The 17,530-nt window shown below is 44.7% G+C and overlaps 1 protein-coding gene across 6 annotated transcripts in view; it reads left to right on the forward strand.

Moving 5' to 3' along the window:
• The first annotated feature begins 1,764 nt into the window (after positions 1 to 1,764).
• Positions 1,765 to 17,530, forward strand: part of hao2 (hydroxyacid oxidase 2 (long chain)) — a 60,317-nt gene continuing 44,551 nt past the window's right edge. Inside the window, exon 1 of one of the 6 annotated variants that reach the window (XM_087992772.1) lies at positions 1,765 to 1,880. The gene's annotated coding sequence lies outside the window, so the exon portion shown is untranslated. Of the gene's footprint in view, positions 1,881 to 2,018; positions 2,121 to 17,530 lie in introns of those variants that run through there. The other 5 variants (XR_015758853.1, XM_087992769.1, XM_087992773.1 and 2 more) reach the window with 5 other exon arrangements.

Here is a 17,530-nt window from a genome sequence, read left to right on the forward strand (position 1 = left end):
TCCAGAGATGGGTGAGCCCACGGGTGTGCCGTTGATTTGTTCATATATTTGGTTGTTGAATGTGAAGTGTGTTGTGAGGCACAGGTCCAGTAGTTTGAGTATGCCGTCTTTGTTGATAGGTTCAACGTCCTGTTGTCTGTTCTGTATGTCCAGCAGGTTGGCTATTGTTTCTCTGGCTAGGGTTTTGTCGATAGAGGTGAACAGCGCTGTTACATCGAATGAGACCATAGTTTCTTCCTTGTCTATGTATATATTTCTGATGATGTCCAAGAATTCCTGTGTTGATTGTATAGAGTGTCTGGATCTGCTGATCAGGTGTTTCAGTTTCTGCTGTAGTTCTTTAGCCAGTTTGTGTGATGGTGTCCCTGGTAGTGATACTATGGGTCTGAGTGGGAGGTCTGGTTTGTGCACTTTAGGTAGTCCATAGAATCTGGGGGTGTTGTTGCTTTCAGGTTTCATTCTTTGTAGGTCAAACCTGGTTATCTGTCCGTTTTTTTGTAGGTTCCTCAATGTGTTGTTTATCCTATTGGTGAGCTGTGGGGTGGGGTCAAACTCCCTCTTTTGGTAGGTGTTGGTATCTGCAAGTAGTTGTTGCGCTTTTTGGATGTAGTCTGCTTTATCCAGGATGACCGTCATTCTGCCTTTGTCTGCTGGTAGTATGATTATGTTCTTATCGTTTCTTAGTGATTTTAGTGCTTCCCTCTCCTTGGTGTTGAGATTATGTGTTTTCTTTTCCTTGTTATCAGAGGTACGATACTTTGTCTCACTGTTTGTTGTGTCTCTTCTGTCAGTCCATTGTTCCTGAGTGTGCATTCTTGTGCTGCTAGGAAGTCTGCTGTCTTGGCGTCCCTGTGGTTGTAGTTGAGTCCCTTGGCCAGTATTGTTCTTTCTGTGTCTGTGAGCTGTCTGTGGGAGAGGTTCTAACCCAGGTGTGTGTTGTGGTGTCCTCTCTGTTGTGTGTTAGTTTGGCCATTTTTTCTTTGAGTGCCGTTTTTTTGCGGTGTGTGGTCCTGTTCTGTCCTATGGTGATGCCCTGTTCTATGGTTCGGGTCCATTCCTGATTGGTGGTTCACAGAAGCGCTTCACAGGAGGCTCCCAAGCACTGAGGATGTCACCTAGACAGGGGACAAAACGTCTGCAACACAAATTCCCTTTTATCGTGATGTCCTTACATTTCAACTAGACTTGCACTGGCACACAAGTGTATATTTTAAAAAATAACAGGTTCATCATGTGAAACAGAACCCGCACAAAAGAAAGAAAATCTGTCAGGAACGGGATCCCTTTTGACCTTATAAAGTGGGTTTTATGGTTTGTGGATAGTTTACTGCTTCCCTCGTGATATCCGTGAACCAATTTTTTTAGCTTGATCCAAAATGATAACATGCATGTGGAGGGATGTTGGGTTATGGGAGAACAGGGAAGGGAGATGGATTGTAAGAAATTTTTTTTAAAAATCCATTGGAAAGAAACAAAGAAATCCTGTGACAGATAATAGTGCTAATCATTCCACACAACACAGTTGCATGACAGAACAGCAGTGGTTAGCTGTCCAGCAAGATTCAACAATAGTCAGTAATCAAAAGGATGGGATTACTTCCCTTGATGGCACAGGCTCAGCACTATTCTGGTAACTAACGCCTCTGGAACACAAAGGTTCGCACTGTTTTGCTTTGCACAGAGAGTTAATCCCTGATCGTTTTTTTTTGTATTACATGAACCCTAAGCTGGTTAGGTGACAGTCTGTGTGTTTGCATCCTTTTGGCTTTTTAGTACAGTGGAATAGAATGATGCTGCTGATTTATGCTATTCTTAACAAAGAAATAAAGGAAAACAGAACAGCTTCAAAACACGAGAAAATTAGGACTTGGAGATTGAAGGTAGGATCGATTTATATCCCTATAGATTCACCTCCACCCTTGGCAATAACAGCACAAATGAATTGATAGGTATGCCTCCGCCCCCTTTTTTTAGTTTCACAGTAGCTTCATGTCCCGATTTGGACGGCTTATATGTTGAAAGCCAAGGTTGGGTCACCATGCAGCAACAATTGCTACTCACGCAAACAGATGTCACGTAATGTTTGGATCATTTTATTCCTTGCTTGTTATTTATTTCTGGTGTGTGTTGAAGATTCAAACATTGATAATTTTGATTGTGTTTGAGTTCAAATGTTGTAGTCACTTTGGGATTAGAGTCACTGTTTGAATTCAGCAGTGAAATGTATGTGTTTTTAACCTCTTGATTCAAACCAATGACAAAATTTATCTTATCCTTATTTTAAATGGAGTTATGATTGAATGGAATGGAATATCCGTAAAATTAGAATTAATCGAATTACATTGTTAATAAATCTGGGACATTTCACAAAGTAATGTGCATTTGATAAGCAAGCAAATGTCAGAATATCTAATTCATAACAACCCAACATAAAGTGAAAGTAACAAATTTGTCAGAATGATATAGCCTGTATAATATCTCCACAGCATAGTAGACATCTTGTGAGCGAAAATATTTCTGACATCACTTGACTGATCATGGTACAGTGTGTAGCACTCAGCAGGTTGGAAAGATATTCAACAAAGATAAAACTAGCTTGTTTTTGTTTTGGTAATGTTTTATAGCACATCAAGTTAAAGCTAATTTTTATTATTACATTTATGGTGTTGTATCTTAAATTTCATCTGCCATTATGCCACCAAATCTTATAAGTGCTCGTCAATTTTAAGCTTTATGTTTTCACTCATATTTTGGAATTTGATTTTAATGAAATTAAACCTTGGTGATGCAAATAACCTTGCTATAAACCTCTTTGTGTTAACTTAATGCTCTGGAGTATGTAGATATTACTGTTGTGAGCTCTTGGTGATGCAATTGTATTGAAGGCCAAATCATCTCTGTAGACAAAATTTCAATAAACTGCTTGTATTGAAGTTCTCAAACATATTGCAAATGTGGAGATCTAAAATAAAATGCTGGAGAAACTCAGCAGATCTGACAGGACTTTTGGATCAAGAAATAGAGTTAATATTCCAAGTTCAATATGATATTCAGAGTGGCCGCATGAGTCAACGTTAGCTCTGTTTCTAACTCCAGACAGCCTACCAGACAAGTTGAATTTCTCCACCATTCTCTATATTTATGTTGAGCTGTAGTATGCATCATGAGCTATATTTGCATATTTCACAAATTTAAATCTGAACAATTTTGAAAATGATTCTGGTACTATTTCCGGTTAATGGATTCAAAGGAAGGATGTGCAATGTAATTTGTAAGCAATTAAGTGGCTTTTAAGTAAAAACAAGAATATTTGAATTACTCAGCAGTTCTAGCAGCATCTAGCTGCAATCAATTTCCAAACTATAGGTGCCACAAAAAGTAAATTAAATAAATCATCAGATTTTAATTTTAATTCAAATGCAAGCTCTGAAGCCAAGCAATCATTTGCTGCATTTAAGGTAACTGATCCACTACACAGTGCGTAGTGGGGACGTTCAGTATTTTTGAGTTGCTCTAAGTCTCCATAAGTCACAGAAAACTCTGTGTTGGTCGGAGTCATACCTAACACAAAGTAAGATAGCTATGATTGTCGGAGACCAATGATATTGTTGGAGGAATTGCTCAGGTATTGCTCTTAAATCCAAGTCTTACACATCTCAGATTTTCAAGCATCTGCACTGCTTTTTAATCACAGGACAATATAGAATCTCTACAGAATGGGAGCAAGCCATTTGGCCCATTGGATCCACACAACCCTCCAAAGAGCATCCCACCCAGTTCCACACATACCTATAACTGCATTTCCCGGGATTTAACCCACCTCGCCTGCACATCCCTGGACTCTATGGACAATTTAGCATGGCTAATCCATCTAACCTGTACATCTTTTGACTATGGAAGGCAACTGGAGCACCCAGAGAAAACCCACGTAGTGACAGGTAGAATGTGCAAACTCCACACAATCTCCCGAGGCTGGCATTGAACTCTGGTCCCTGGTGCAGTGAGTCAGCAGTGCCAACCACTGAACCACTGTGCCACCCATAAGGTGTGGAGGTGCGATGCTTACAAGAACAGGAAGCCAAGAAAAGAGTGTTCAGTAGAGTATTGAGGTAAGATGGAACTAGTATTGAGGTCTGGAGTGTTGTGGAGGCACTGCTCCATATGGATTCAGCAAACTTGCTTAATACGGTGTTTCAAGCTTTGACTTTTGTTGCTGTTATCTTCATATGCCCTGAAAGGACAAAGTGCTTCAATGGTGGGTTGGTATCACACTTTAATTTCTGACCATCTATGTGGATCTGCAATTATGTTTTAGTACTGTGAAGCTGGAATACAATGGATATGGTTTTCGAGGGATTCAGTGTGAGATGTCATGCACTGCAGTAGCCTATCAACTTCAAAATATCTTCATTAAAGATTTGGCCCAGGGAGATTGGAGCATGGGTAGCACAATGGTACAGCTGAACTTGTGAGACATTATTGTTGACAATTCATTATATATATGTTGGACAGCATCAAAGCTAGCACTGAACCCTATGGTAGTCCATTGGCTAGGTTTTTCCACTTACTTCTCTCTGTTTGAAGGAATGTTTCAGTGACTATTGCAACCCAGGTTGAAAGTACTATTCACAGCTTTAGAAGAGGCTAGTGTGCCAGCTGGGAGGACTAGTCAGTTCTGCAGGACAATTGTCTTCTGTATCTTGTTGCTATTTTTTCTCATCAATTCTTACAGCTAATGCATTTTGTTGATATGATTGTGAGACAAATGATGCCAGTTCATTAAGAGCACTTCACTGCACTTCTTCAAAAAGCTTCACTGGATGTTTTACCTCTGCCTGATAGATATAGTTCACTATGTCATCCTGAAGGTGACACTTATAACTGTGCACCACCTCCTTTCAATAGTGTTGTCCCAGTGTTCTGGCCAACATTCATCACTTTAACCATCCAAAATCAGATTAATTGACCATTCATTTGCTGATTGTGGCGAGACCATGCTGTGAATGTAGTGACTGTCACATCTGTCTTCATAGATGTGCTGTGGGCTCTCAGCAGCAGCTGTGGCTTTGGCGATATTGCAATTTTCTGTTTACAATCATGTCCAGAGAGATATGAGCTGAAAATGTGTTGCTGGAAAAGCGCAGCAGGTCAGGCAGCATCCAGGGAACAGGAGAATCGACGTTTCGGGCATAAACTCTTCTTCAGGAACCTTCTTCAGAGAGATATGAGAAGGGGAACTTGCAGGTAGAGCCCATCTAAGTGATAAAGGTTGCAAATGTTAAAGGCTTTGCTGAAGGACACATGGCGAGTGGGATACACTGTTACCACTCTATACGGCTGATCCAGAGCATAAACATTTCAGGTGGTAGATGGGATGCTGACCAAGTGGGCTGCTTTGTTCCAGATGATATTGAATTTCTTGACTGTTGTTGGAGCTGCATGCATCAGGCAAATGGGGAGCATTGTAATACACTCCATGCTTGTGCCTTATAGATGGTGAACATACACTGGGGAGTCAAGAGGAGAGTTAACACCTCTGATTTCTGAGCATCTTACCTGCTCTTTAATCACGGAGTAATATGGTTGATCCAGTTCAGTTTCTGATCAATAGTAACCCCAGGATATTGTTGGTGGCAGATTCAGTGATGGTAACGCCATTGAATGTCAAGGGATAATTGTTGTATTCTCTCTTCTTGGAATGGTCACTGCTTGGCATATGTGTGCCTCAAATGCCATTTGTGACTTATCAGCTCAAGTTAGATTGTTGTCTAGATTTTGTTGTTTGCAAGATGGACTGTTTCAACATTGAAGGGGTTGGAAATGGGGCTAAACCTGCGACAATGTAAATGGGCTGAGATGATTGGCCTCCAACAATCACAGCCATCTTCCTTTGTGATTTTTTTAAAATTTCAAAAATATACTTTATTCATAAAAAATATTTTGATGATCTGTACAATTGGTCATGCCATACATACGTCAACATCTTTGCATACAGAGATCGAGTAATCATTCATATCTATAAGTCTGTATGGTTACCATTCATATATTTGGCTGAGGCGTCAGCAAAGCCCACTTACTGCGTGGGCCCCCTGTTCTTAGGCAGGCAGATATTACATGGTGGTCTTTACCCACCACGCTTTGGCGGCTGCTGCCCAAAACTTCAGCGCGTCCCTCAACACATAGTCCTGGACCTTGGAATGTGCCAGTCTGCAACACACAGTTGGGGTCAGCTCCTTCAGCTGGAAGATCAACAGGTTTTGGACAGATCAAAGAGTGTCTTTCACCGAGTTGATGATCCTCCAGGCACAGTTGATGTTCATCTCGGTAGGCGTCCCGGGGAACAGACCATAGAGCACGGAGTCCCGCGTCATGGAGCTGCCCGGGACGAACCTCGACAAACACCACTGCATTCGTTTCCACAAGTCCTTTCTAGAAGGAGGTGTGTGACAGTCTCGTCCCCTCCGCAGCCGCTTCGAGGGCAGCGTGCTGAGAGTCCGGGCGTGCATAAAGGATCTCACAGACAGAGCCCTTCTCACCACCAGCCAAGCCATGTCTTGGTGCTTGTTGGAAAGTTCTGGTGATGAGGCATTCTGCCAAATGGCTTTGACAGTCTGCCCAGGGAACCGCTCGACAGGATCCGCCTTCTCCTTTTCCTGAAGGGTCTCAAGGACACTACGTGCTAACCACGTCCTGATGGACTTGTGGTCAAAGGTGTTTTTCTTCATAAATTTCTCCACGAAGGACAGGTGATACGGAACTGTCCAACTACTCGGAGCGTTCCGCGGCAGTGAGGCCAGGCCCATCCTTCACAACACCGGGGACAGGTAGAACCTCAGTACGTAATGACACTTTGTGTTTGCGTACTGGGGATCCACGCACAGCTTGATGCAGCCACACACAAAGGTGGCTATCAGGGAGAGGGTGGCATTGGGTATGTTTTCTCCCCCGTTGCCCAGACCTTCATACATTGAGTCTCTTCGGACCCGGCCCATCTTTGATCTCCATATAAAATGGAAGATGGCCCGGGTGACTGCGCCGGCATAGGTTCTGGGAATAGGCCAGACCTGTGCCACATATAACAACACTGACAGTGCCTCACACTTGATGACCAGGTTTTTACCCGCGATGGAGAGTGACCGTAGCTTCATTCTGCCCAGTTTCTGCCTCACTTTCTTGATACGCTCCCCCCAAGACTTGGCACATGCCTCAGCTCTTCTGAACCAAATACCCAGCACCTTCAGATGGTCAGTCCTGACGGTGAAGGGGATGAAGGATTGGTCGGCCCAGTTCCTGAAGAGCATGGCCTTGCTCTTGCCTCGGTTGACCTTGGCCCCCGAGGCCCGTTCGAACTGGTCACATATGCACAAGAGTCCATGCACAGACAGCGGATCCGAGCAGAAAACGGTGACATCACCCATGTACAGGGAGGCCTTAACCTGCAGGCCCCCACTGCCAGGAATAGTCACCCTCCCCATCCCGGCTCGCATTCTTCCTGATGGACTCCGCAAATGGCTCTATGCAGCACACAAACAAGGCAGAAGAGAGAGGGCAGCCCTGCCTGACTCCAGATCTGACTGGGAAGCTATCTGATTCCCACCCATTGATGGAGACTGCACTGACAATGTTGGTGTAGAGCAGTCTGATCCAATTACAGATTCCCTCCCCAAAGCCCATTTTGGAGAGAACATCTTCCTTTGTGATAGGTTTGCCTCAAACCAGCAGAGAGTTTTCTGTTGACTTCAATTAAGCTGGCATTCCTTGCTCCCACATTTCGGCAAATCTGCCTTTAGGTTATTCACACCTCACCCCAAAATGGAGATATGTATCCTTGTCTGCACCAGTTAAGTTGAAGGGTACTGGCTGAAGCCATACTGAACATAAATGAGCAGGTTGTTTCCTATTAAGTACTGCTTCATAGCACTGTCAACCTTTGCTAATGACTGTGTGCAGACTAATTAAGTGATAGGTAATTGACTAGATTTGATTTGTGCTGCTTTTACTGGGCAGGATATACTCCGAATACTTTATACATTGTCTGATCAATGTCCATGTGTAACTTGGACAGGGATGCAGCTCTTTCTGGAACACAAGACTATAATGCTGCTGCCAGCATAAGGTTGCTCCCTGTTACTTTTCTGTATCCAGCACCTTGCGCCAATTCTTAATATAATATAAAATGCATTAAATTATCAGAAGACTGGCATTTATGAAAGTGGAGGAGGCCAAGATAAATCATACACTTAAAACAATTCACTGAAAATGTATATGAATGCTTTAGCTTTGTATTTAGCACTTATGTGCTGGGCTCCACCCATTGTTAAGGATCGTGATATTTCTGGAGATTTATCATCCGTTATTTAATTAGCCACAAGTATTAAATGACTGGATATGGCATAACAGCAAAACTTTGATCTGATTCATTGGTATGCAACTTCATAATCCTGTCTGTAGAATACCACTTCTACCATATGGCAACATATAGTCCTGTATTGTAACATCACCAGTTTGGCACCTCATTTTCAGGTGCTCCTGCCATGCGGTCCTGTTTGACCCAGTGTTGATCCCTGAATTTATGACATTGGCTGAGTGAGGGATATTCTGGCCATGTGGTTACAAGTTGGTGATTGAATACAAAGCTGCTGTTGCTGATAGCCCACACACCTCAAGGATGTGGAGCTTGAGTACTATGCTAAATCGATCCCCTTGACACAGTGAGAGTGCAACACAATACAATGAAGAATGTCCTCCATGGAAGTCAGGACATGGTTTCAGAAAGGATTATAGAGTCATCACTCCTACAAATACTTTCATGAATAGATATATCTGTTAGATGATTAGTTAAGACAAGTGACACCAAGTGTTTCCATGTTATGATTCTCTCACTGCGTGCAATAGACCCAGTCTTGCAGATATATCCTTCAGGAGTCAGGCAGCCCCATCAGTCATGGCATTTTAATGCCATATGTGAAAACCAACTGTCAAAAGATTGAAGTTCCACTCTCAGTACATGCTGTGTCCTTGCTACTAGTGGTGCTTCTTCCAAGTGGTGTTTAACATGGGAGACCATTGATTCATCAGCTGGAGGAGGGCAATAGATCGTACTCAGCAGATTTCCTTGTCCACAAATTCCAGAGTTAATGTTGAGGACTTCCAGGGCCCCTCCCACCTGAGTATATACCAATGGGCTGATGGCTCCAGTGTGTCTGACCTGCTGTTGGGACAGCACATACAAGAGGATGATAATGGAGGAGGCTTGGATATTGGTTGGTGAGATAAGATTCAGTAGGCATAACAATATGGCTTGTCTAGCCTTTGGAAGGCTTTTGTCAGCTCGGTGTCAAGAGGTTTTTTAATCGCTTCTTGGCCTTTTGACTAAGATCAAGTGTCTGTTCTTACCAGGACAGGGATCGAGTTGCGAGTCATCAGAGCTAGTGGAGATCATCGCTGGATTGTGATTGGACGTTGGAGGATCGCTTGGTTGTGCTGACCTGCTATCATGCTGGCTTCGGCCTAACGCCAATTCAGGGACCAGCCAACCTCAGAGCTATGGCCTCAACAGCTGCCCGCAGCCCTGGGCAGGGGGTTCGAAACACAGTCCGGGTGACTGTGAAGAAGGTAGAGGATCGTACACCAGTGGATCGCATCCTGTTTATTAAGAAAATACTGCTGGGATGCTGTGGGTTCGCTGCAGCGGACGGCATCAGGAAGGATGCGAGCCTGAGAGGGGTGACTATTCCTGGCAGCGGGAGCCTGCAGGTTAAGGCCTCCCTGTACATGGATGACGTCGCCGTTTTCTGCTCAGATCCACTGTCCGTGCGCAGACTCATGTGCATCTGTGACCAGTTCGAAGGGGCCTCGGGGGCCAAGATAGAGCGAGGCCATGCTCTTTGGGAACTGGGCCGACCAATCCTCGATCCCCTTCACTGTCAGGACCGACCACCTGAAGGTGCTGGGTATTTGGTTCGGAGTGGCTGGGGCGTGCGCCAAGTCTTGGGAGGAGCGTATCAGCAAAGTGAGGCAGAAACTGGGCAGATGGAAGCTACGGTCGCTCTCCATCGCGGGAAAAAACCTGGTCATCAGGTGTGAGGCACTGTCATTGCTATTATACGTGGCACAGGTCTGGCCTATTCCCAGAACCTGTGCCGCTGCAGTCACCCAGGCCATCTTCCAGTTTATATGGAGGTCAAAGATGGACCGGGTCCGAAGGGACTCACTGTATAAAGATCTGGGCAACTGGGGAAAAAATACACCCAATGCCACCCTCACCCTGATGGCCACCTTTGTGTGTGGCTGCATCAAGCTATGCGTGGATCCCCGGTACGCAAACACCAAGTGTCACTACGTACTGAGGTTCTACCTGTCCCCGGTGTTGCGAAGGATGGGCCTGGCCTCGCTGCCGCGGAACGCTCCGAGTAGTTGGACCGTTCCGTATCACCTGTCCTTCCTGGAGAAATGTATGAAGAAAAACACCTTTGACCACAAGTCCATTAGGAAGTGGTCAGCACGTAGTGTCCTTGAGACCCTTCGGGAAAAGGAGAGGGCGGATCCTATCGAGCGTTTCCCTGAGCAGACTGTCAAAGCCATTTGGCAGAATGCCTCATCGCCAGAACTTTCCAACAAGCACCAAGACATGGCTTGGCTGGTGGTGAGAAGGGCTCTGTCTGTGAGATCCTTTATGCAGGCCCGGACTCTCTGCCGCACCGCACGCTGCCCTCGAAGCGGCTGCGGGGGGGATGAGACTGCCACACACCTCCTTCTGGAATGTGCCTGAGCAGAGGAAGTCTGGAGAGAAATGCAGTGGTGTTTGTCGAGGTTCGTCCCGAGCAGCGCCGTGACGCGGGACTCCGTGCTCTACGGTCTGTTCCCCGGGACGCACACCGAGATGAACATCAACTGTGCCTGGAGGATCATCAACTCGGTGAAGGACGCTCTGTGGGTGGTCCGAAACCTGCTGATCTTCCAGCTGAAGGAGTTGACCCCGACTGAGTGTTGCAGACTGGCACATTCCATGGTCCAGGACTACGTGTTGAGGGACGCGCTGAAGCTTGGGGCAGCTGCCACCAAGGCGCGGTGGGGAAAGACCACTGTATAAAGTCTGCCTGCCTAACGAAGAACAGGGGGCCCACCCAGTCATTTGGGCTCTGCTGACGCCTCAGCTAATCATATGGGCATATGATCAAAAAATGTACAGACCTGTATAAAAAATGATAAGTTTTGATCTCTGTATGTAAATGTTTACATACATATGGCATGACAAATTGTACAGACCATCAAATTATTTATGAATAAAGTATATTTTTGAGAAAAAAAAAAGGACGTGTACTGCCTGCAGGATTTCCCTGGGGCAGGCTACTTTGATGTGACCTTCAGGAGTGTGAAGCAGTGTGAACAGCTCCTGAAGGTCTTCAAGGAGAAGGAACGGGAGCCACTGTTTTCCATCTTGTCGGCAACCCCATTGTGTGTGCTTCCTGCACAGAGGAATCGGGTTGTTACAATCCATATGTACAACCCCTATGTTCCAGCGGCTGATGTCCTGACCTTCCTGGGAAGGTACTTCCAAGTTGAGGGAGAAGCCACCGATGTGATCGACCCCTTTGGGATCTGGACCAGTAAGCGGCAGGTCAGGGTGACTCTGAGGGTCGATGGCAATGGGAACATTCTCCACCCACCCTCGAGCTTCGCAATTGGAGGGAACAGAGGCTACCTGACATATGCAGGGCAGCCGAAAGTGTGCCGAACCTGCGGGAAGTCGGGACATGTGGTGGCGGATTGCAAGGTGACCATCTGCAGGAACTGCAAACAGGAGGGTCACCTGACTAAGGACTGTCAGGAAGCAAAGAGCTGCAACCTGTGCGGAGAGGCGGGCCACATGTACAAGACCTGCCCAAGACGGGGGGGGCCCCATTTATGCACAGATGGCTGGAGGTGGCAATGTGAGCCGTGGACCCCCAAAGACCAGTAATGTGCACCCAGACAGCAGGGAAACAGAGTCTGGTGGCACCCAGAAAGAAGAACAGGCCGGAGTGGAAGGGGTGGCAACCAGCGGAGAGACACAGCAGCTGATCGTAGCTCTCGCTGGGCAGATGGAAGCAATGGAGGAGAAGGTAATCGAGCAGACAGAGGAGTGGATACCTGTTAAAAACAGGAAGAGAAAATCCGGCCAGGCCCCCAAAGCCTCCCAGCAAAAGGGGAAAAGACAGCTGCACGAGGTAGGGACGGCCAGCTCTTCGGATGGGGAAGACGGGCGCACAGAATGTCATCACCACCAGAAGAAGAGACAGAGCGCCATAGATAAAGAGGAGAGCATTTCCCCCCAACCAGGAAACAACGGAACCCCCGAAGTCCACCTTCCACCCAGTGAGAACCAGGGGGTACCCACTGCCCCACAACTACAGACAACTGAGAGCTGCGATCCTCTGACAGTCCCATTGTCAGACACAGAACTGGACGGGGCGGACCCTTGCCTTGGCTCAATGACTCCATAGCAGGTAAATGACCACAGTGAGAGCCTGGATAGCTACCTCAGCCCAGCGAGGGTCCAGCAGTTTGTGCTCACCATGGGGATGCAGACAGCTTCCCCCGAGACAGGACAGTCAAATGGACAACGGTAACCCCATAAACTGGGATTAAAAAAGGTTCATTTGCTATAATATAACAGGGCACCCACTCAGTAGGTGGGTTCTGCTGAAGCCACAGCTAAATAATAAGAGACTGGATGGTTAATAAAGGGAACTGTAAATAGGATAACTGTAAATCCGAGTAATTCAATCTGTTCTTTGTAATGTTAAGACATGCAATGTATATATCTATGAACGACATGACAAATTGTACAAGTACCAAAGATTTATTTCTATGAATAAAGTATATTTTGAAATAAAAAAAAAGTCTAGCCTTTGGAACAGCTTGGAATATTTTAGTACAAATTTCCCGACGCTATTAGGGACAAGTTTGTAGATCAATTGGGAAGGGTGTGCACTTGCTTTTTTCCAGTACCTAGATCAATGCTCGGTTTTCTGGCTGTTTGCTAGACCGATTTCAGAAATCAATTAAGATTTAATTGCATTGAGAGTATAAATGTAAGCATTATACCAAACTTTACCTGGCAATAAGAACTGTTTAAAATTCCCTTAATTTTTTGTGAACATTTGATTTTTTTAAACATAAATCTAATAATGCTATCCCTAAACTATTGTGTCATTAATTTGAAAATTTAGCTAATCAGGTTTGCATATTCCTTGTTTTGAATTTTACTGACTTAACATTTATAATTGTTTAAGGCTGTGCCATTTCTGAATTTGAGATTTTTTTAAAATTTGTTCATGGAATCTGGGCACCACTGGCTTCATGAGCATTTATTATCCATCCCTAATTGCTCAGGGGGCCATTAAGTGTCAACTACATTGCTGTGGGTCTGGAGTCATATGTAGGCCAGACCAAGTAAGGATGGCAGCTTCCTACCCTAAAGGACATTAGTGAACTAGATAGATTTTTTCAGACAATCAGCAACGTTTTCATGGTCATCATTAGACTCCTAATTCCAGATATTTCTTGAATACAAGAAATAAGTACTCTCTTATCTCGGAAAGACAGACATACTGACTTGCACATGTGTTTAATTTTGTCGCCATTTTTTTCATGAACACCCTGTAAAACACTTTTGCAAAGGTCTGTGTAACTAATCCTTACCTAAAAAATATCCAGTCACTGATGCTTGAGGTGCTTTTGTTTCTTTGTTTTTGCCAGCATTTTCACATGTTCTTCAGTGCAGGTAATCTGAATTCACTTACCTCTTTGATGTAACGTTTTTGCAAGAGCTTGAGATCTTCTCCAGATAATCCAAAATTCAGATAATTGATATTCAGATAATCGCTGTTCCTCTGTATAACATCTGCTACGAGGAGGTACCTGCCCACCACCTCGTTAACATTGGAGATGATGAAGTTGCCTCCTCACAGCAGAATACCCATGTCCCTATTTTTGATATTCATGGGCCTGAAATTTTCTGAGAACTAAAGGAAAACTTTAACTCGCCATCAACAACCTGATCTTCTGGCCCCCACTCAATACATTTCCCCCATCCAGCTTTCGAATAGCTCCAGGTGGGCACGGAAGATTTGATCCAGTTTATCACAGCCTATTTAAGAATAATTTAATGTCTTGTGTAGTTGTGCAAAGTCCTTCTACTCTTCCATTTCAATTAAAATCTCACTGTTTAAGGTTTATTGCCTTTACTCATTCTTGAATTAAAATGTATTGCTTCCCCTTTTCCTACCTTGAAGTTCAGCTATCACCTATCCTCCTTGTTTATCTATGCCTCATTGCAGGTTTTTGGGACCCTGATTCCAATTGCTCTGCCATAGTAAGGTTAACATTGTTATCTTCGAGGAGAAAGTGAGGTCTGCAGATGCTGGAGATCAAAGTTGAAACTTTATTGCTGGAACAGCACAGCAGGTCAGGCAGCATCCAGGGAACAGGAGATTCGACGTTTCGGACACAGGCCCTTCTTCAGGAAAACTTCCTGAAGAAGGGCCTGTGCCCAAAACGTCGAATCTCCTGTTCCCTGGATGCTGCCTGACCTGCTGTGCTGTTCCAGCAATAAAGTTTCAACTAACATTGTTATCTCAAAATCTAAAGTGCAAATAACCGGTACCAAAAAGACAAGAGTGGTCCCAAACTGAACTCCATTTGGGTGCAACAGAGAACCTATTCTTTAACCTTTTCCTTATTTTCTTGAATTCCAACTATCCATCTTAGACAGTGCCTGGAACTGACTTGCTTCCATTCTGATTCAGATGGTTTTCAGATGGCTGTGTAATCCATAATGCAACATTGAGAGTCTGCTAAATGTTGGTCAATTGGAGGAAGTTGGGTAAATGGGTTGGTTGAAGGTTTGTGTGCTCCCACCAGCAACTGAACTTAACCTTTGCACATTCCTGATCAACTTTCTCAAACTGTTCACTCCCTTCCTGACTTAGCCTTCTTCATTTTGGTCAGTCACAAGCCAGGGTCTCTAATGAGTTGGTGCTTATTTTTGATTCCTTCTCAAATGTTTTGAGGAAATCCCAAAAACATTTCTGTTGGACTCAGCAAGATGGCAGGCAATTCATTAGAACTGCCATGGGCAGCTCTGCCTAACAGCCAAGACATATTGGTGTTTTTTGCCATCCTGGCTAACTTCTACGAGAGAATTGGTAATTTAAAACTTTGAGAACACATAGTTGTTCACATTTTGGAGTGGGAAGGATACCAAAGGGAAAGGGAGTGAGCAAACAGCAGCAGGGAGAACACTCCCCGACAGCACTGAGGACACCAGAGGCTGAAGCAGCGGCCTCTCCCGAAACCCCAGGGACTTTGCGGGTCCGCAGGAATTGGCGGTGGCAATGGCGAGACTTACCGCGAAAGCTGAGGCTGCATTCGAGAAGATTCGTGCCCAGATTCAACCCTTCACGTTCATGCTGCAAAAGCATGAATGGGAACTCTAGGACCTCTGGGCGTGTATGGAGGAGGTGGAGGGTCGAACCACGGCCTCGGAAGCGACTGGGTCCTCATCCAGGCAGATTCGGGCTTTGTGAGATCAGGTTAACGACCTTAAAAATCAAGGTCGGAGGACGAATCTGCAGATTGTCAGGCTCATGGAGGGTGAGGAAGGTGGGCAGCCAGTCAGCTTCTTTGAAAACTGGCTGCCACAGTTCCTGGGCCTTCAAATCGAGTTCAGCCGGCTGCACATTGAAAGAGCCTATCGGGTGGTGGTGTGCTGTTCCAGGCTGGTACAGCACCCGTGCCCAGTCCTAATACACTTCCACACATACAAAGACAAGCAAAGCGCGATCGAAGCCTTCAGATCACTGGGGAAAAATCCACAGGAGCTGCTGCACAAGGGGTCAAAATTATGTTCTTCCAAGATTTCTCAGCAGCTGTAGTCCAAAAGATGAAGTCTTTTGGTGAAGTTAAGAAGAGGGTGAGGAACTTGGGCATCCAGTACTCCATGAGGTACCCAGTGGTGCTCCGTTTCAGCCACGAGGATTCAGTGCTTGACTCGGCGGATAAAGCCAAGAATTTTGTGGATTATCTAAAATAGACTGACTGATCTGAAGAATATGGTCAATGTTTGTTCTCTTTTCCTTCTTTCCCTGTATTTTCCCTTTCTTTTTTTCCCTCTCTCCCTAGTAATTTTTTTTTGAGGGGAAAAAACCTTGGAATATGTTGTTCCTATTATATTTTTTAGAACTGGATTTGATCATGAGAAATTTAATGGGGGTTCTTTGTTGCTTTCCCTTTTTCTTTTGTTCTTTTTGTCTTTCAGTCATAATTGGGGGTGACATAGAGCTGGGAGAGGCAGAGTGCTTATCCTGACTTTGTCTTCTTTTGTTGATTTAAGTATCATCTCCTTGTTTACTTATTTATTTTTGCCTAAGGCTGGGGCACAGTCTGGGCTTGAAGGAACTGTGAAGGAGGGGAAATGGGTCGAATGAGTGCCCCCTATGGGTAGGGGGTGAGAGTCTCATGTTCAAGGATTTACAGTTGGTTTTCTTTGTAGTTTTTTGGTAGCAATAGTCATTGTAGTTTTGTTAGAGTAGTTTTTGTAAACACAATTTTACAACTCTTATGAGTCTTCATTTACTTGTGCTTGGCGCATTGCAAGTAGAGTTCACTCTCCTGGGGGTTCAAGGGTCTCTGAAAAGGGGTATGGCTAATTGTCTTGTTAAATGGTGCACATAGAACATCAAGGGAAGTCATTCGCTTGTTAAAAGGAAAAAAGTGCTTTCTAGCCTTAAGATGGAAGAAGTTGATATTGCCCTGTTGCAGGAAACCCATCTTGATGATGGGGAACACCTAAAGTTACAACAGAGGGGTTATGACCAGGTATTCTTTTCATCCTTTACTTCTAAAAGTAGGGGAGTGGCAGTACTTATCCAGAAAAATCTTCCATTCACATTATTAGAGCAGGTGAAAGATGAGCAAGGGCAGTTTGTGATATTTAAGGCCCTGATACATGGGGAGGAATATGACATCTTAAATGTCTACTGTCCCCTGTTGCATCCCTTCAAATATTTGATCAGTTGGGAGTGGAGACCTCTTCTGAAACATGGGAGGACATATGGGAGAATGTGCAAATGATCTCAATCTGTAATAGGACATACGCTATGCAGTTAAGAGTTCTGCACAGGGTTCATTTGGCACCGGACCATCTGGCAAAGTTTGAAAAAGGGGCATCTCCAATGTGCCCCAAATGTAAAGTAAGTGTAGCTACTCTTACCCATTGCTTCTGGACATGCTTCCGTGTTTCTTGGAACGCTGTGGGGGGATAGATAGGGAGGGTATTGAGGACCAAAGTTGAAGTAGACCCGACATCTCCCCTTCTAGATCTACCGATTTTATCATCTTTAGATGGGCATGGGAAGAAACTATTCAAGATTCTTACTTACTGTGCATGGAAGAATATTCTGATGAATGGGTGAATGAGAACCCACTGGGCTTACTGGGGTGGCGGAAATTAATTATGGAGCACATTCCCTTAGATTTTTCCACA

Source organism: Chiloscyllium plagiosum, unplaced genomic scaffold, assembly GCF_037043375.1.
Source record: "Chiloscyllium plagiosum isolate Xiang-an unplaced genomic scaffold, Cpla_swu_hap1 HiC_scaffold_12, whole genome shotgun sequence".
In the NCBI taxonomy this organism is placed as follows: Eukaryota; Metazoa; Chordata; class Chondrichthyes; order Orectolobiformes; family Hemiscylliidae; genus Chiloscyllium; species Chiloscyllium plagiosum.